This window comes from Protopterus annectens, chromosome 8.part0 (assembly GCF_019279795.1).
Source record: "Protopterus annectens isolate FY-2018-M chromosome 8.part0, PAN1.0, whole genome shotgun sequence".
In the NCBI taxonomy this organism is placed as follows: Eukaryota; Metazoa; Chordata; order Ceratodontiformes; family Protopteridae; genus Protopterus; species Protopterus annectens.
Window position 1 is genome coordinate 366044222 of NC_056741.1, and position 22141 is coordinate 366066362.

Consider the following 22141-nt stretch of genomic DNA (forward strand, 5'->3'; position numbering starts at 1 on the left):
ATGTAGCTAAGCAATGGGCAAACCTGTGCATCTATGGTTAATTTTTTTCTGTTTGATAAAAAAAAATTAGCTTGTTTATATTTTATATTTTAACTATTGCTCTTATAAACTTGGGGAGATGTTGCTGGGGGAATGTGAACACCTATGAGCAGTCTCGCTCATTCTTATTGCTAAACTGCTGTTCTTGATTGCAGGGGCATGTATATTCTGAGAGTTCTACTCTAAAACACGCACTTGCACTCCTACATGCTCAGTGTCCATTTAGGAGCTCAGGCAGCACGCCTTCATTAATATGCCTGGCGTGCTGCAGTGTTACTCCTAAACGACCGCTTCTGTGCAGGACTAAGCTAGTCCTGCATAGAAGAATAGTGTATCTGGGGTGTAGTCTCTGAGACACACACCTATGCCCATGTTCTATTAATGTTGCAGAAAATTTTAGGCCCTTAGCTTGGGTAATTTTAATACTATTTGTTTTGCAAATGTTCAAAAAGTCCATCAGGGAATCATCAGGAGATGTTTGCATGGTAGGCATAGATCACGTCTAAGCAATCTATATCAGATCAAATGGAGGGATAAGACTTTGAGGTGGTCTATGTAGGACATGTTGTTTAGGTTGGTATAATGGTTAAAGTGTTTTTCTTAGAAACACAGGGTACATGGTTTTATTCTCACCTTTGAAAGGGTAAATTGGATAGGCTTAAAATGGACAGTTAGCCTAATACTTACCTATGAAGATATGTGTTTTTTTTCTGAGGATGGTCGACTTGTTTCATAAGCCTGATCAGGTACATACCAAAGAGAGCATTGTAATCAATGACTGGTCAGATAAATGCTGGGTACAGTTTAACAATCACATCTTTGGAGCTAGATGCCATACTTTGTTTATAAGTTACATAGAATAAATGTGTTAATTATTATGTTAAATATCGAAGTCTGCTGATTCCTGCAGACATTTAATCATTCAAAGGCTATCTATAAAGCAAAACCAACAAATCGTTCTAGGTCTTAAGCTCAGAATAGTTTAATTCACTTTATATAACATCACAAAAAACATGCTTGTACAAGTATGATTTTATAGAAAATTTAATTTGGAATACAAGAATACATTTTTACTGGTTTATTGATGAAGACCACATTAGCTTGCTTGGGACCTTGACATAGGCTTTCTCAAAGTGAAGAAAAGACCAGATGACCTCTTTTCTTATCTCCTATTTTTTCCAAACTATCTTTCTTACTGTAAACACTATGTCACTTGCACTGCATCTTGATTTGACTCTAAACTGCTCATCTTTCAACTTAATTTCTACTGCTCTGAGTATTTATTCATCAAGCACCTTTTTCTGCACTTTCATGCAGTTTGACTGTAGTTTGATACCTTTGTACATCTCATAGTTCTGAACATCCCTTTGTTCTAGTACACTGGCACTTAATGCTTATTTTCCAGCAATATGGGATACATCTCTTTCTTTACACTACAACAGGTAGTCGAGAACCATTGCCCCCTTAAAGCCCAAAGCCTTCTGATTGTATCTGCAATGCATTCATCTGATCATGCAATTTTTTCCTAACTTCATCTCCCTTAGTACACCATGTACTTCTTCTAAGGTGAATTCTCTTTCAACTTTCAGTATAGGCTGATTATGTGATATTTAAACTTCTGTATGTTTTTCTTCATTCAGAAAACTTTGAAAGTTGTCCTTACATCTGCCATTGATGTCCACTGAACTGGTAAGCAGATGGCTGCTAGTACCCCTTATGAATGGTGCCTATTGACTACCTTCTTCATCTTGCTGTAGTTACCTTGCAACCTGGTAGATGCTCTTTGTGCTATTACTGAGTCACTTTCCAAAAGCTAGTAGACTTTTGATATAGAATTCTTCTTTGCCACTGTGGCTTCTCTGTTAGCCACTTTGTCAGTCAGTAAGTATGCCCTCTTTGGCTGATCTGTCTTTTCTATCTCCCACTTCATCTGCACTCATTCTTTCTTTCTTTTGATAACTTCCCCAACTTCAAACTTCTTCTACTTGCCTTCCATATGTACCTTTTTTTCCATACAAGACTTGACTCTTCCATTCTATCATCTTCATATTTGAAACGCTGTTAGTTTCTTTCAACTCTGCCAGTTATCTCCTCTATCTAAGGACCAAGAATTGGCAGTGTATCCTTGAACTCCTGTGCTTTGCTCAAATCAACACTCTAGTCTGCATCCTCATCTCTCCTGAATTTAGAGCTTTAATGGCCACCAATAATTAACTAACAATAATAAGTTAATACCAATGACAATTAACCAAAGAATTAGTTTTAATAACTGTAATATACAAAATTTACCATTAACATTACACTGGAATAACATCTTACAGTGCAATGAGCTGTGCAGTATGCTTAGATACAATTCTATATTTGTGATAATGTTTAAATCTTCTGTATTGTACATTTAAGCAAGCAATAATGTCTGATAGGGTGTGTGTTAATGTCTAATTAATGCCCGCCCAGAGGTGTTATTAGACCCGATGCCACAGGAGAAGGGCCTCTACACCCTTGGAATGGTGTTAATTGCAATTAACACACACCCTGGAAGGCATTATTGTGTTTAGAGAATGTGCTATCTGTAAAATTGTTGTATTTTACTTGCTTATTTTTTTTAAGTACTATACTATTTTTGTATGTCTTTTTAATGTAAAATAGTTTCTCCACCTAATGTTTCAAAGTTGCGGTAGTATATGTTAATGGTGTTGGAAGAGGCATTTTACATCAAACATATATAACAAATAATATAGTGCTTAAATAAATCATAAGAAAATAAAACACAACAAGTTTACATAGAGCCCATTCGCTCTCCCATACACACACAGTCTCTTCTGCTTTCACACATATACATATACATGCACACAGTATCCTCTGCTTTCATACGCGCATTCAGTTACACATGATCCCTCTTGCTTTCTCTGTCACTCTCACACACACACACACACACACACACACACACACACACACACACACACACTCTCGCTGTCTCTTCTGCTTTCATGCATGCATTCACTCACACATACACAGACAGCAACATAGACACACATACACAATATCATCTCTCTCTCTCTCTCTCTTACTTCCATAAACACATACTCTGTCTCTCTCTTTCTCACACACACACACACACACACACACACACACACACACACACACACACACACATGCACGCACACACACACACATACACACACACTCACACACAAACTTTTTATTTTACACTCGCTAAACAGCAGAAACGCTGCTTAGCCAGTGTAAAATTGTAGCTTAACTGATCTCTGTTTTCCACTCATAAAGGCATACACTTTCACACACTAACACATACGCACACTTTTTTAATTTACTTTTATTTTATTTTGCACTTGCTAAACAGCAAAAGCGCTGCTTAGTGAGCATAAACTAGTAGCTCAACCAATCTATCTCTAACACACACACAGACACACATACACTTTCACACACAAACACATAAACACAATTTTTTTTTACTTTTATTTTATTTTACACTCACTAGCTCACTAAGTGCTGCTTAGTGAGCGTAAAATAATGGCAACCATTCCATTTTCTCAGTCCAAGCTCCATGGAGGCTTGATATGCTGCCGTGAAGGAGTGGACATGTTTTTCAGTGGGAATTACTTCTACATCGATATCCTAGTGGAGAACGCTCATTCTCCAATGAGGGTACTGATGTACCATAAGCCCATTCTCTAAACAATAATAATGTTTGTATTTTTGTAAATATTGTAATGCTCTTTAATGGCTTAATTATTCACTGTCACGTATTGCCTATGTTTTGAATGTGCTATCTTTATCAAATTCTGTAATAGCAGTATTTTTTCTGTGTGCTCTTATGTGCATTTTTTACTTGTTACTGCCTTTACCATTGTGTCCCAAGTTATGGCTGAAAATGGTCCTTGGACCAGTGTACTTGTCCAGTTAACACAGTCTACAGAAGATAATTGAGGGATATTTGTCTCTTTGGCTTTTTTCTACATTTTTAGCTGTTTATTGTGCCTTGTATTCAAAAGATGATCCAACAAATGCATCTCAGTTTAGACGTTTGTGCTTTGCCTACATACTCAACTATTAACAACAAAAGCCTGTTTAGAATTATATTTCCAAGTGAAACAATTGCCATCTGTACTAATTTTTTTCTAGTGGTTACATTCTTAAGCTTTGAGTTACAACAGTGGCTGTTTGCAGAAATTGCTGGGCTACCTGCTTTGTGGTCATTATATTAAAGCCAACCAGTAATGTCACGGAGCAACATTTTCCTTCTCATTTCAGTAAAACTATTGTAAACAGTCTCTTGAGAAAAAAAAATCTCCATAATACATTTTAGAAGTTCTGGTATTAAAGGCAGAGACACAAACAAAGAATTCTGCTATTACTGGTTACTTCTTAAATAAGTGAAGGCATTTAATGCATATGGTAGTTCATTTTATACTTCCTTAGGTAAGCTCATAAATCTGTCCCATACATTGTGGAAGGACATGGTGCTTTGTATGACAGCATGTCATTATGTTTCCGGTTTTGTTGTAATGATGAACTGCATTACATCCATAACTTTAGTCCACATTACTTAATACTTTTACAAATGTTCAAATCCTTTATTGTATTTTAACAAATAAATTGACAAGCCAAAGCACTTGCTAATAAACAGATTTTATTATACTTAACGAAACAATATCATCAGAAAGTGAGGACATATAAAATGCATAGGATGATTTTAGTAGCATTGTCAAGTAGGAAAGTAGTTTCATGTAAAGAAACATGCTGACTGTGAAGGCAGCTGGAAGTCCCAGGAAGCTTCCATCAGTGGCCACCAGGATGTTTATTCCCACCAGACACACGTTGCCTACTTTCATTGCTGTCATCATTTTCAATGCTGTGTTTTCTAGTTGGCCGAGTTAATGGGCTTCCCTAAAAATGAAATGAAGAAGAAAATATTAAAGAACAGCAGAAGAAATGCAAGTTAAAACATTAAAGAAAGTTGTTCAGTTTACCAGATCTGTACTGTGATTCTTGTAGGACAAGCCTTTATTTATATTCACTCACTTAACCTCAGTACGGTCATTAATATCACCCACTTTATAAATATACTGAATATACTTATCTAGAGATATGAAATCACTGTTTTTATTTTTGGTTCCTATATGGTTCTTTACATATGACATTTATGAAACTGTAAACAGATCTGCATTTCAGGCGTAATAGTTATCTTGATGTATGCACGACATGGATGCAATAACCATTTTATTGGGCATACCAAATGTCTGCTTTCCAGAGCTGTTAAGACTTAATGTAACATAGAAGTAACAAAAATATTACTGAACTGCCAAAATATTGATTTGCTACATTTACAGATTTAGTTAGAGAACTTGCGTGTTTTCATTTCTAGGCTACTTCTCATGTAATGTGATGCTCCCCATATCCACCTATTATTATAATCTTACCCAATATTGCGAAAACTTGTGAGAAAGGAATATATCTTTTATCAATGTAGCACGACGTAACCCCCCTTTCCTGTGGTCATGTGGGCACTGAGTAGCAGTATAAATGAAGCGTGAGTAACCTTCACAACTTGCAGACTTAGTACTAAATAACTACTGACTTGGCATTCTATTGATTCTGTAGTATATTTTCAGCCACCTTTGATGAGACACATCGTACCACTGTTATAAGGTAAACCCCTTACTACTATTATTCTATATTATAACATAATTGAAATATACCGTATGTGTCTGGGTCTTCTCTCACTACTTTGTACATAAATACAAAATTGAACAGATAAGTAATAAAGACTGAGGTGAAAAGCAACAAATTATCCCCTAGAAGATAGTTTTGATGTCTGATTTATTTGTTTGGATTCTTTTCAGCCATGACCTCAGACAGAGGCAAACATTCCAGAAGATATACAAAAGAAATAAGAAATGCATGCAGTGGTAAAGACTGTTAACAATACAGTGTAAATCTTTTACTAAAACATGGGGATAAACAGTGACATGAAACAATTACTGCATGGAAAAGTAAGTATAGGTACATTTTTATGAGGAATGTAACTTCATACATCACATTCTGAAAAAAGATAAAGTGGTGGAAATAAGATTGAAGGATAGAGGAAGAAGGGGTTTGGAGAAGATACCAACAGAATATTAAGTGGGGGAAAAGGATTACAGTATATGGAGTTAGTTAAGTAAATTAGGAGGAACAGCTTAAAGAGATGTAAGTCAAAAACATTTCTTATTTCACTAGGACAGGAGTTCTGTTCTACAGGAGAATATGTTAAGAATCAACCTTGTCTTATGCATACAGGAAGTGGTGGGCTTTTTAGACTAAGTGATCCAGTGTGTATTGGAATCTTAGGGACTTCTGATGGTTATAGATGATAGCAATACTAGGTAGTGGTGAGCAGAAGTCAGAGTAATGAAGTATGTTAAAGGTGTCTGAAAAAAAGGAAAGAATGGCTTTAACTTAGAAGCATCCCTGTAAAAATGCAGAAGAGATCATTGAAGGACTGTTGTATCAAAAGGCTGATTAATAGCAAACTCAGTAGCCTTGTACAATTGATTAGTGTTATCTGGGTTGCATAGCTCATTAAAGGAAGTGCATACAGCAGTTTAGAAAATAATACATTTTGGCGATTGACTCCCTATGCTCCAGGACTGAGTTGATCTGAAATTTTATGAACTAATTTGAGATGTGTCAGGACTCTGCTAGTAGAAAGTAGCTGGCTTCAAGAAAGAGGTCTAGAGATTTTCAAAGGTCAGTTTGGATTATGGGGATACCTAACATGTGGGAGAGTTTTGGTAAATATAATATAGCATGGAGTTAATTTAAGAAGTGCTGGAATATATATTTATTGAACCACTGGCACTTTTTAAGGTCAACAAATGTGTTATATGTATAAAGACCCTTTCTGTGTTAAAGAAAATAGAGTTAGTAGATTGGAGCAGAACAATATTGATATTAAAATTGTGTCTGAATATGCTCTTGAAGATGCTGAGGAAATAGGTTTGTTGTATATGTGAGAAAATTTGCTTATATTCCTGGCAATTCATTACAGATTGTAGAACTAGCCACACACTGCTAATGCTAGAAATAGCCTTCCCCCATGACATGCCCATCTGCAATTCAGAGACATGTTAGCCACAACAAGGTAAAATCTCATTATCTGATTTGTATGTCTCTGAATTGCATTAACTACCATGATGTACAAATCATTGCTGATCTGCACATCGTGATAGAGACCTGCTGCTTGTGTAGGCAATGGCATTCCACCCCATTCACGCTTGCACACACAATTACACTAACATGAGCACAGACATGCACACATACCACAGTCCTTGCAACTGTCCCTGCTCTCCCGTCATTTTCCACAACTCCTGCAATAGTTGAAGTGCCATTAAAGAATGTATCTATTAAGTCCTGTTGGTCTTGTGTACCCCCCGCTACCCAATCCCCATTATGATGTTGGTACTGTTATGGGAATGTAAAGATTCATCACTGGTGGTCTAGAGTATCTTCCCAGACACCTGTACTACACCGCAAGCAACACATAGCCCTTCAAAACCCACACCATCAACACTCACACATAGCAACACTAAACCCACATATGCGGAGGCCCTTAACATTAACTTGCCCAAGCAGCAAGGACCTCCAAAACTGAAACTCAAACAAACACCAGTCACAACCAAAGTGACAGATAGCTCACAACACCAGTGTTCCACCCAACAGCAGCCCCTAAGGCAAGACAACATACCCAACACTTTAGTCATAGGTGACTCTATAGTCAGGCATACTGATGTCCCACTCACCAGGCTGAACAAGGAGAAAATTATAGTCAGCTGCCTGTCAAGTGCCAGGATCCACCACATAATGCATGCACTCAAGTCACTCCACAACAAGTACAAATACAACTCTGTCATTGTCCATGTTGGAGTGAATGATTTGAGACATACCTACCTGGACTACATGAAAAGAGACATGGAAGAGCTCTCAGATCATGTGGCCCATGCAGGTATGACCCTAGCCCTGAGTAGCATATTGCCTTCACCCAGAATTATACCACAGTATAAGGACAAAATGATTGACTTCAACAATTGGCTAAGCTTCTGGTGTCATTCAAAAGGGATCCAGTATCTGTCTGCCTCGGACAACATGATTGACAAACCATGATGCTTTGCCAAAGATGGTCTGCATCTGTCACCCCTGGGATTCAGGTCACTGGCTAAAGCTCTTGCCACCCCTATAGTGCCTATTTTAGGCAAGGCACAAAAGACAAAACCATCACCGTAACAGATACAAGCATGCAAAATCTGAAGGTAATGCTACTCAGTGCTAGAAGTCTAAACCTCAAAATGCACTCTCTCGAGGCACTCCTAAAAATGGAGAACATTGATATCTGTGCAGTAACTGAGACCTTGTTCAAGGATCCAGAGACCACCACTGCAATACCAGGCTACAACTCTTACCACACTTTTTGGCCACCAAACCAAGACCAAAACACTAAAGGTGGAGGAGTGTCCATATTCAACAAGGATATTAACACCTCCAGGCTAGTTGCCCAATACAATGCATCTGAAATTCTCCAGGTGCAACTAACACTAGGTAAGACTGCAATCCAAATTGTAGCTTACTACAGATCACCCACCATTCCCCAAGATTCTCAATACACCTTTCTAAACACATTGGAAAATATTAAGATAAAACCAAACACCCTAATACTGGGTGATTTCAACTACCCTGCCATTAACTGGGAAAACTACTCGGGTACCAACACCTTTTCCCAACGGTTCTTGGAATTCATAAATTCCATTACCCTGGATCAACTAATCCATTGTCCCACCAGGGGCTCCAATATCCTAGACCTGGTCATTACCAACATGGGAGATAGACGCTCCACACCAGCGGTTACCTCCTCTTTGGTCAGGTCTAACCATAAGCAAATCACCCTTGACATCCACATCCTGCCCCCACACCCCAGTAAGGAAACCTCCGTAAAAAATTTCTCCAAAGCCAACTTCGTGCTACTCGAGTCTGAAGTGACAAACTTCATGACACCCATGCAGACAGTAGCTGAAAGTTCGACTGCTAAATCCTACACTAAGGCACTGTACAAGCACATCCACTGGTGCATAAATCGCACCATCCCAAATAGAACCAAGACGCTCTCCTCCAAAAAAAGGAAGCCAATCTGGTGGCCCCCTGCCATAAACAAACTATACAACAGAAGAAAGAAACTGTTGCAGAAAAGAGGAAAATCACTGGATGCAAAAAACTCCCTCACCAGCCTCAGTAAGAAGCTGAGATCCCTCATAAAATCCTCCAAAGCTAGTTACAAAAATAAAATTGCCAAAGATTCCAAAGACAGCCACAAGGCATTCTATAGTTATGTCAAGAATCTTAATGGCAATGCTCAGATATGTTCTGAGCTACAACAGAATGGCATTAAATATACTGATTCCAAGGATATTGTCAATATCCTGGCAGATCAATTTAGTGCCAACTTCACCCCCCTCTCACCCCCTAAAGGGCCCATCTCAATACCAAAAGATTGCCAAATTCTGGTAAGCATGGCCACACAGGTAGAAACCACACTCTCCAAAGCTAAGAATACAGCATCCATGGGACCAGATGACATACTGGGCTGTGTACTACATGAACTATAAAATGAACTGGCACCTCACCTAAGTGTCATGTTTAATCATAGCCTCACCTAAGGCTTCCTGCCTACTGAGTGGCACACAGCTACAGTTATCCCACTCCACAAGGGGGGATATACCTTGGATCCCAGGAACTACCATGCCATCAGTCTGACGAGCCTGATCTGCAAGGGCATGGAGCGCACTATCATGGAACTATAAACAAAGACATTGGCAACCTTAAAATACTGGACCCCACCCAGTTTGGGTTCGTGAAGGGCCGATCTTGTCTCCTGAACCTGATTGACTTCTTCGAATCAGTCTCCAGAGCTGTGGACAAGGGTAAGGTGGTCCACACAGCCTATCTGGACCTTGCCAAGACCTTCGACACCATCCCCCACTCTGGAATCATAGATAAACTTACTAAGCTGGGCATAAATCCCTACATCACTCAATGGGTTGTCAACTAGCTTACTGACAGAACACAAACTGTAAAAGTAGCCAACTCCAAATCCAGCACCAGACAAGTGACAAGTGGAGTTCATCAGGGTTCAGTCCTGGGACCGCTCTTGTTTGGCATCTACTTCTCTGAAGTACAGGCCAAAGCTAAGGGACTCTGGCTAACAAAGTTCACAGATGACTACAAACTGGGAGCCATTATTGAATCCCCAAATGATGTGGATATTCTACAAAAGGGCCTTACAGAAATATATGCTTGGTGCCAGAGCCATGGTCTCAAGCTTAGTGCCAGGAAATGTATAGTTATCCCCTTTGGGAACAACCATGTACGCATGAATTAGCACATAGGTGGCAGTACATTAAAAACAGAAAGTGTGATGAGAGACTTAAGGACACAGGTGGAAAGTGGTCTCACCTTCGATAACCACATCACCACAACAGTCAGGAAATCCTTCAGTGTGGCACACCTCATCACTAAGGGCTTTTCATCCAGAAAAAAAAGGAGGTAATTGTCCCACTGTACTCATCCCTCATTAAACCCATTATAGAGTACTATGCCCCATTTGGTATCTACCTCACAAAACATATGCAACAGCTGGAAAGGCAGCATAAATACCTCACTAAAAGAATCTCAGGACTAAAGCAGATGAACTATACTGACCATCTAAAAAAACCTCCAGCTATACTCTGTGGCATATCGTCTACTCAGAGGCAATCTCTGCTTAACATACAAGGCCATGTCAAATGCTGAGCTGTTGGACATGCTCCACTTAAAGAAATCTCAATCCCTCAGAGCCATATGCTCCATGGATCTAAACCTTGCCATCTCAATGAACAAAAAATGCTGGAGGGGATAGGTTCCTGACCCACAGACTCCCCATACTCTGGAATAGACTGCCCATAGATGTCAAGCAGAGTGCCTCCTTGACCTTCTTCAAAAGGAAACTTGACGATTGGATGGGAGATAGCAAATTCACCCTGGGGATCACATAAGTCATCCTGCTAGGCAGGGGTCTACGGAAGTAAATATTGTGGGAAGAAATATCTAGGGAATTGTTATGGCTATGCTTGTATAGGCCCTATGTCCAATAGTCTAGTACCAACCTATGAACCTATGAACCTATGAACATGCCCACCCCTGATCCCCATATTACTGTGGATGGAATTACAGCACTTTACAAAGCATTCCCTGGTGTTCTAGTGTATCCCTTCAGCACCCCTCCCGTGTACTACTGCTGGTGCCATTATGGAACTTTACTAAGTATTCTCTGATAGCCATGTATTCCTCACACACACACACACACACACACACACACACACACACACACACACACACACACACACACACACACACACACACACACGCACACATATACAATGCCCATAGCCATACTGCCATTCATTGTAGGAGGTTGAACAACCTTTTTGTCATGTTCAGTGTTGTAATGTGGTGTGGACAGCCATGCTGATCCATACAACTGAGAGATTTCTTGAATCACTCAGCCTTGTAGCTGCCTTCTTGGAGGCTGGTCTGAGTAAAGATCACATGGCCAATTAGCATATGCCTCTCTCCCTGGAATGCCTCATTAGCTTTCAAAACTGCCATGGGGGCAGCCTTTAATGGTGCTGCACATCTTCATGTTGGAGGACCATGCAGCACTCTGTAAGGGTAGTTGCTGAATCAGGGAAAAAGTAATGTGATATGTAAGTAGAGGTGTACACATCATTGTACATTCATGAATCCCCTTCATTATTATGTTATACAGTATAATATTGCAATCAAAATTATTATTTTGTAATTGACTTGGTTTGAAAAGGCAAACATCTGAAGTCTCAAAATCTGAACATAGATTTTCTACAGACTGAAATAATAACCTCAGTCTGGATCATATGGGATCAAATCCTCACAGACTGTCTAATAATTAAGAATAGTTGGGCAAAAGGAGGCTGACTTTGTTTGTCCTTATAGGTTCATAGGTTCATAGGTTTATACTAGCTACTCTGCTAAAGGCCCTAATAAGCCTAGCCCATTTTGTTTCTATTCACCCCCTTATGAAAAAAAAAATAAAAAATTAGTTTGTTGTGCCTCTGTCCAGCAGTGACACCACAGAGATGATTCAGGTGAAACCCTGATCCAACCATCCCCATCCACAGGTCTCTTCTTTTGAAGTCAGCGAGGTTTAGGTGCTCTCTCTGCCCGGGATTTTATTCCACAGCATAGGAGTCTCTGAGTGATAAATCTATCCCTCCAGCTCCAGCACGACCTATTTATTATAAGTTTAAAAGGTTTAGTCACTGCTCTAGTGGTTTTTTGGTGGATTTTTTTTTTTGTGAGCATGTCCATTAATTCGGGTGTTGGACACATTTGTGTGTATGCACATGTCACCCTCTGAGCAGCGGGGTATGCAACTGAATAGAGCTGGAGTTTCAATCTGCTGGCAGCATGACAGATTTTGGTGGAGTCCTTTTTTTGGTGAGGAACTTTCTTCCTTTGAAAGGAATTTTATCTTGAGGCCAATTAAAAGACTTTGTTTTTAAAATATAGGTCACTTTGTGCAATAGCTTTTAACATGAAAAAGCAAAATCCAAATCCATAGTACCAATTTTACTGTTTTTTTTTATTCTGCTACAACATCAAAGGAGAAAAAGGAACAGGGTTTTTCATTGATAAGTCCAGGTTTATTGTGGCTTTAATGTTAATAATATGATTCTGTAATGCTGTGGTCCTGGCTTGTCTGAAAACCTATATGGGTCAATGTTTCCCTTAAGGTCATATTTAGGAATGTGCTCTTTCATTATTAACATATAAATATAGAAATAAAATGCACGGGATATTGCAGCAATAGCAGATTTATGCTTTTAAGTGCTACAACTATATACTTTTTTCTTAATACATACCAAATGAGACAGGCTAAGATTTTGTAAAGTAAAACTGTTGCTATGGTCACATGTGCAAACTTTCTAGTCAGTGAAATAAGTGTAGTGCATACTTGTACTGATAAGTAAATGACTGAAATGAATTACACTACTTTTTCCTGCAAACAGAATGCATGCTATAAACTTCTTCTTACATCAACCCCCCCCAATTTGTAAGCTACAAGCTAGTAATTAAGTCAAGGAAAAGGGGATCACCTTGAAAAAGTAACATGGACCCACAACTATACCTACTGGCCATGCTCAAGACTGATTGTTAGATTGGCCATGCTCAAGACTGATTGTTAGACTGGCCATGCTCAAAACTGATTGTTAGAGTGGCCATGCTCAAGACCGATTTTTAGATTGGCCATGCTCAAGACTGATTGTTAGATTGGCTATGCTCAAGACTGATTGTTAGATTGCCATGCTCAAGACTGATTGTTTGATTGGCCGTGCTCAAGACTGATTGTTAGATTGGCCATGCTTAAGACTGATTGTTAGAGTGGCCATGCTCGATACTGATTGTTAGATTGGCCATGCTCAAGACTGATTGTTAGACTGGCCATGCTCAAGACTGATTGTTAGAGTGGCCATGCTCAAGACTGATTGTTAGATTGGCCATGCTCAAGACTGATTGTTAGATTGGCCATGCTCAAGACTGATTGTTAGATTGGCCATGCTCAAGACTGATTGTTAGATTGGCCATGCTCAAGACTGATTGTTAGATTGGCCATGCTCAAGACTGATTGTTAGATTGGCCATGCTCAAGACTGATTGTTAGATTGGCCATGCTCAAGACTGATTGTTAGATTGGCCATGCTCAAGACTGATTGTTAGATTGGCCATGCTCAAGACTGATTGTTAGATTGCCATGCTCAAGACTGATTGTTAGATTGGCCATGCTCAAGACTGATTGTTAGATTGGTCATGCTCAAGACTGATTGTTAGATTGTCCGTGCTCAAGACTGATTGTTAGATTGGCCATGCTCAAGACTGATTGTTAGACTGGCCATGCTCAAGACTGATTGTTAGACTGGCCATGCTCAAGACTGATTGTTAGATTGGTCATGCTCAAGACTGATTGTTAGATTGTCCGTGCTCAAGACTGATTGTTAGATTGGCCGTGCTCAAGACTGATTGTTAGACTGGCCATGCTCAAGACTGATTGTTAGATTGCCATGCACAAGACTGATTGTTAGACTGGCCATGCTCAAGACTGATTGTTAGATTGTCCGTGCTCAAGACTGATTGTTAGATTGGCCATGCTCAAGACTGATTGTTAGATTGCCAATGCTGATCACATGGCCAAGTGATTAGTTGAATCATTTGGCCGTGAACATGCCTTCCTGAGATGGTCCAAATGGGTCATGCAAGACCTTTTATTCAGTGGAGGACTCAGGAGAAGATCTGCTAAGTAAGAAGTTAAACAATTAGAGCAAAAAATATTGTAATACAAATACAATGAAAGGAAGGTGATAACATTCATTGTACTGAAACCTGATAAACTGCATTTGGATGCAATGTTTCACCAGTTTGCAAAGTTTGCAAACTGGGTCAGGCTGATGTTTGCAAGTTTTCTAGGAATGCAATAATGTTGACAAAAGTTTGCTAATATCTAAGTGTTACACTTTCTGGGTAGGGTACTTATTGAATCAGTTCTCAGCTTAATTTTCTTTCTTTGTTTCCAAGTCCACGTCTTTTCTGTGTTTCACTTTTGAAAACATCAGCCATATAATTTGTTTAAAGAAAGTATAGCTGTTTGGTTGTTTATCTTCAAAAATGTTTAAACAGATCTAACATTTCATGCAAAACCTGGAAACATTCTAATATCATTAAGATACTGAAGGTTTCATTTAATGTTAATGAATACATTAGAAAATTCTCACTCACTTGGGTAAGAATATCAGCCATCCATATAATGCTGGAGATTTTAACATTTTTTTGTTGGTGCAGTGATGGTGGTCTCATTCACCTCACTTTTTCCAATTTTGTGCCACTTGGAGAAATTTAGGCACTACAGAAGGGGAGTGCTCTTATGTGGAAATCTGTAGGATCATGATCTTTAATACTGACAGTATATACTTGTATAAGTGGGTGTCTGGTCACTTTCTGTGATGCATTCTTTACCTAAACATGAACTAGATAGCTTATAAGGTAAAAATGCTTTTAAGTAGCACTAAATATTTTAGCAAGTTACAGAAGTTAGTGATCCTTTCAATATATAGTCTCAAGTGGAAGAGAAAAAAACGAATTGGAAGGAATATAAAGCTAAACCGTCTTTCTTTTTTTCAGGCTGCCCACATTATCTGAACTTAAATAGTTTGAAAATGACATCAGAATAAGTATTTGAGTTGTTAAAATATGCAAAGAAACTCATACTTACTGTTCTTGGAGACTGGGATGGTGGAATGCCAGGCCCTATAATGGAAAAAATAAACAAAGATGTGAAAAATCACTGAACCAAACTGATAGACCAAAGTAACAACCTGTATGGAGGTGTGACCTTAATATTGGAATTGGCCTGCACTTATTTCAATTTTATGACACTGCATTCCTTTGAGTGATTCACCCTCTATAGCCACTAACTATATACACTCAAAGTTTCTGCTGTACTACAGATTAACTTTTACATGCTAGTGTCACTATTTTATAAATATCTACAAAAGATATAGTTTGACTCTATTCCTTCAGCTGTGTTGTACTATGTGATTTCCAGGTTTGTGGAGTCATTGCTGATATCTAAATAGCTATAGTCCAATAGAGACAGAGTTCCATCTCTGGTTTTGCTTTGTGATTATATTACTGTTAGTCTGTTCAGTCAAATATTGTAAAATAGCCCAAAAACAAATAAAAGTGAACTGTAGCTGAAGAAGTACAGTCTTGAAGACTATTATTTTACCTAAATTATAAGTTAAATTAAGGACTATACTTTTGTTATAACAAACCACTGTGACCGAACTCTCTCAGCAACTGAGTGGGTTTTAATTTGCATATTTAGAAATCAACATGCTGAATTCATGACTACAAGTAAACAGTACAGCACCAAGTATGTATTGTTTCATGATATTTTTAATAGTTCCATTATGAAAATACATGTAATAAATTACAATTATGCATTACCTTACTACTCTGACCCAACTTACTTGTTGCATATGATTATAGAGCATGAAGTGGACCTCACACTAACCTAAACAGATGACAGAGGTTAAACTTTCAGACAGCACAGTAAGATGAGCCTAGAGGTCAGTCTCTTCATAAAAAAGTGACATTTAATGTTGAGGAGGTATGTGTGGTTAAACAGGTGTAAGACAGGTTTACTGTGGTAGGAAAGAGGCTGCAGAAAAGGAAAGAAAAGCAATAAGAGCAAACATGGAATTAACTTTGGGCATGGATGGGATGGAAGAAGGAGGGATGAGGGGTTGGATATATAAAGGTATAATCAAGAGGGCACTCTGGTGGTATAAAGGGATAAAGCCCTGGCAATGACCTAGCTAACCTGGGATCAATTAGCATCTCAGGTGACTGTTGGAGCAATAGGGAAAGGATGGGCATGTTCGTCCATGTTGGCAGGGTTCTCATTCATATAATCCCTAAAGGGAAGCATGGTCCAAAGAGGGGAGTCACCCTCAAATATAATAAGTTAACATTGGGGGGGGTAGGGAGTGTGTAGGTCATAAAAAAGTTCCCCCATATAAAAGCACAGGTGAGGAGAGTCCCAAGGACACCATCTGCATCCACGACCAGCTCCAATAAAAATGGAGTAAGTCCTGGGGGGTGGGTTGGAGAGTAGCTCGTATACCCATCTGTTTTGGGGAGCATTTGGACAAAAGGGATCTAGAAAGGAGTAGGAACAAGAAATGGAACAAGCTTTATTTCATTTTATTTTATTTATACATTTGTTAAACAGGTAGCTCAACTGGTTCAAAGACCCTTTTCAGGCACAATATGGGCCACAATGGCAGAGAGTGACAATAAAATGTAGTGTACAGATATTTTATTACATGTAGCATAGTGGGTAAAATATAATGAGGTGCAATCAAGTTTGGCAGGAAAAATGATTAAGCTAAACTTGAGTCAATATATATACAGTATTTACAAAATGACTGTGAGTAAGTAGAAGGTCTATGACTGTGGCATGTTTGTAAATAATAATATCAAAAGTAACTGGAATGAATTTAAGAAGCAAAGTAAAGGAAATAGATGAGCCACTACAGCTTTCAGAAAGGTGATGAGAGAGTATAACACTGGAGGGGGTTGAGTACATGTGAAGAAGTGCTTAGAGGAAGCTCAGGAATGCTACCTGACTCACTTCAGATGAAATGGAACTGTCATAGGGACAAAATTAGAAAAGGGAGGCAGGAGTAGAAGAGGTACATTAAGGTTACATGGGGATGGAAATAGAGGAAACAAAAGTTATTAGGTGTAGAAAAGAGGATGTGTAGCACTTAGGAAGTTCTATTGGGTTGGCTAACCCAGGGGAGGTGCTACAGATAAAAATGGGTGGTTTGAAAGGGTACACACTAAAGCACTATCCAAGAGGGGAATAAGAGATGGTTTTAAATGTTGCATGAGAAAGAGATGATATTTGGACAAACATTTCTGCAGTGCTCATTGCTAATGTCTGTTTTAGTATAATCATATGTAAACAGCTGTACATGCATGGGGCAGATGATACTTTACTAATATGCTATGTGGAAACTTATTCTGGTCATATTCTAGGTACATTTGTTCTCCTAGATATTGTTGTCTTTTCCAAAAGCAATCAGACTTTACCTCAGGATTGTCTCCATTGTTTTTCTTGCCACTATTGGTAGGCTAACAGTCCTAATCTTCCTTGGATTTTTCCTGGCCCTCAGTTTTAAAATGGGTACTTTTCTTTTTTGCAGTTTTCCATTCCTCAGTCACTATTAAAATAACACCTAATCAGTTAAAAACTTCCATTGGAGATTTGCAAGGACACTTGCACAATAATTGAAAACTCTGAAAACTATCTCTTCTAATCACTCTGCCATGGGGAAAACAATTTTTTACTCCAACTTCCCCATTTCTGACCTGATGTCTGTCCACTGCACTGACTGTCCTACTGCTGTCAAAGCATGGCACCATCCACTCCCTTTTGTTTGTGAAGGCAAAGCTTAAGGACATGTTCACAGTCCTTTGTGTTTCCCTTCATATGGTATTTGTCTCCATCAGCACTCTATGTGGTTAGTCTGATTCCTCCCAGGACCACACCAGTAGATTGAGTACTGTTTTCGCAAGTCATGATGCTACAAACCGCATGCTGATAGCCACTTTCAGCAGTAATGGAGTGTGTTCTTTACCCCACTGTTGTGTGACTGTAGAATAGTTATATATAAATCTAGACATGAGTGATGTGGCTTGTCTCCCTTGCAAAAAGCATGTTAATGATTCCTGAAAGTGACATTTAGCATGTTTAATTCACAAGATCATCATTCACTAAAAGAATGTTTAATCTGTTAATATGAATCCTCCTTCACTTTCTCCTTTCTAATATATTTTCTCATAAAAAAAATAAATTGCTCATCTTCTTGATCACTTATGACAGCAAGCATGTGACTTGTGACTTGTACCTTTTGTTTCCCTCAACACAATCCTTTCTTTTTGAATCCTGTATGTCTCATTGTTCACTGCCTCATCTCTACGCATGTTCTCCCCTCACTTCCTCTATGGACTGTCTTTTGCCCTTGTCACTAGCCTCATAGTCATATGTGACAATATTGAACCTCTTCTCAGGTTTCCTTTTTGGCATATTTCTAAAATTCTTGCTCATATCCCTGACTCTTTCATCTGTGATCCAGTCCCATACCTTATATCAGATCTTTGATAAGTCTGCGGTGCTCCAGTTCATCTTGCCATTCTATTCCACTGTAGCATAATTCACCCCATCCACTGAATACTCATGCCATAATGCTTGCCTGTGGGTTCTTTCCTTCCCAGTATTCTAAACCATTCAATGGTATGGTCAGTGTTGGCAAGTGGTGGCTACCTGTCAATCTCTGAACACTTGTCCCTTGGTTTGAACTACATCTAAAATTCTGCCTTTCATTATACACCAAAAGAGTAGCTGGATAAATCCTTCAGGATCCAAGATCCCACTCACTTCCCACTGCCTATTCACCCTGCATATCAGGCTACCACTATTTGTCTTTGAGCAATCCAGTACAGGTCTTCCATGAGTATAAACTTCTTCCTGTGAACCAGTTCTTCTGCTAAGGTCTTTCATCATCTTTTTGAGTGTCTGTGGGTCAATAAACCAAAGTCACCTACTACCAATGCTTGCTGGTTTTGTTATTTCTAGGTTAGAATTGGTCAACTTAAGAAAACTAAATTCCTAACACATCCACCATCCTGTGTAATTGCCACTCAGAAGATCAACAGTTGTATTATTTGAAATTTAAATGCTGGAAATCACATCAACAGGGATGCATTCTTACTAGGAAAACCTTATAAATCTGTTTGAATAGTCTTCAAGTGAATTCATTATAAGCTATTCAAGTTTAAGCTCCTAACAATATGCTAAACATGTCATTTCATGTAGGGTGGCAAGCCATTTTTAACCCTCATATTGTTGAAGAGTGTGCACCACTAAAGTCAAGTGCTGATGACCTAGAGGAATTCATACTTTTCTTGTATGAAATGTAAGAATGAAGAATAATAGTGGCTATGGACTTAAACCTGCCAGAAACAGACTGGAAAAATATTGATTCAACAACATTTGTTGCAGCCTCTCTTCTTTTTAATTGGTGGACACTAATACAAACTATTGATTTCAATAATCACCTACTCCTTAGCTTCCTTCACTTGAGAGACCTTTGCCCATATGTTTAAGCATGTTAAGAAGGAATTACTACAGTAGAAAAAACATCAAGAAGCAGTACCCCAAAAAGAATGTCTCATTTCACTGCCGAGGAAACAAAGGCAGGCACTAGGTAGGTTGCTTCCTAATTTAATGCTGCATAGTGATTTTGTCAATGGTCACTTAAACATGGTAGGTTAATTAAAAGTTTACATTGACAAATATTAACATCAGTGTTACAATGGCAGAGTTCTATGTGCAACATTTTGAAAATCAATAGAAAAAAATCTCCCTAGATCACACTTGATTTGAAACTTCAGCTTTCTCTTTTCTGTACCTTTCCTGTTCTCTCGCTCACACCTCACAATGTAAAAGGAATTAGTTGAATACTTACGGGGTTGCTTTTTACTGTCTCGACCACATTCTGCTGTCAGCAGAGTTGCAGCTACAACAAGAGCAATAAGCAGCAATACCTTAGCCTTCATGGTTCGTTGAAGTCACTCTTTACTTATCAGTAACTTATAGATCAAGTGCTTCTGAATGCAGGATAGCATTCTGTCAGGAAGAAATTCCTTTTATAACAGCAAAAGGGTACCAGAGTCCCTTCGACGTTATTTAGCTCATGTGATGCAGCTTACATTAAATCTCAGGTGTCACCACCCCATTTTACATGACAATACTATAATCTCAAATTTCAACATTAACATGAATTATCCACCCTCATGACTTCAACAAACTTGTCAATGCAAATGTCATTATGTCACAGTGGTTTTGTACTTTTCATATTTTTTCACAACCTGATATCCAGCTAGCATTTCATCAGTTTAATTTAAGAGACATTAGGAATGCATGGAATCTCTAGATAAAATCCAAAGGAACACATGAAAGGGTAACACGTTCTGTTACGTTTTGTACTACTTTCCTCTTTTCAGTTTGCTCATTACAGTTTTATTATATAATAAAAGTCATACTTTAGCATTTATTTGTAATTGCTATATGATGTACAAATGTATAATACAGAAATCTGTTGTCAACTTCCTCAATATATAATACTATGCTCCTCGAAATATAGCTGGGGTTCATATCAAACTTTTGCTATACCTGTCCTTTGTGGTTCTTTTTAAATTACCATTACATATTCCCTAAAAAGTAATGGATAGAGTACACTATAAAAGAACAATGTTATACTGTACTTGTAAAACAAAATACTATGGTAACTGCACATTTGCAGGCGACGTATTTGCCTTATCTTAACACCTAACACTAAGTGTACTTGGGTATGTACTAGTATCTTTACCATCAGGCAAGCCATGGCAAAAAAAGAGATACAGAAAGTTTGCTGAAGAAACAGATTTTAATGCCTCGAATACCTACTGCTTTAATACTTATGTACAGTGAGCATATTCTTATCACAGTTAATATACATCTATTTTCATGTATTGCACTTCAGTGCTAAATAACTTTATTGACCAGCTAGTGAGTATTCATAAGTCAAACTCTTACTAAAAAGTGGTTTATATTTTCTCTTTAGTGTGGCTCCAAATATTCCTATATGCCTACATTTAAAATGTGACATAGTAAATAAAAAGAATTCCTAGAACTTCAAGATTATTTGCCATTTTCTTGTACAAAGTATAGGTAGTGGAATGAAATATAAAACTTTCTTGTCAATTTTAAGATAAAGAATTCTGCATATTATACTATAGACCGTAAAAGTGGTCTGGAGATGTTTACAATTTATAACCTTGTCTGCAGGAAATACCTGATAAGGATTAAACTGCAGTACACTTAACTGAATATCTGTAGATATTCTGTATTTGTTAAAGCTAAGAAACAACTAATAATTTCATACCTTATTACTAATAAACCAGTTTTTGTTTTGTATAAAATGTCTGCAATTAAATAAACCAGACAGCATGTCAGCACACACATTTAAATCGGTTACTAAGCATCTACTAAAAGAGGTCATTTATATTTACAATTCAAAACTCTACACATTTCCAGCAAAATAAGGAGTGAAGCAGTAAGGTATTTTTTTTTGTGTTACACAATTCTTTTCAACACATCTTAATCAGGATGATTTACATTTAAAGATCACTAGTCTAATCAGTCACTAAATGTGAAAACACATGCCTCTTACTGGATTTTTTTCGCTAATAATCAAATCACCAAATGTCATACTGAAATTCCCTGAAGCTTTCAAGTTGACAAGAACTATACCCTACTTTAAGAGCATTAAAAAATAGATAGATAAGCCCTCTGCATTTCCTGCATCTCTAAA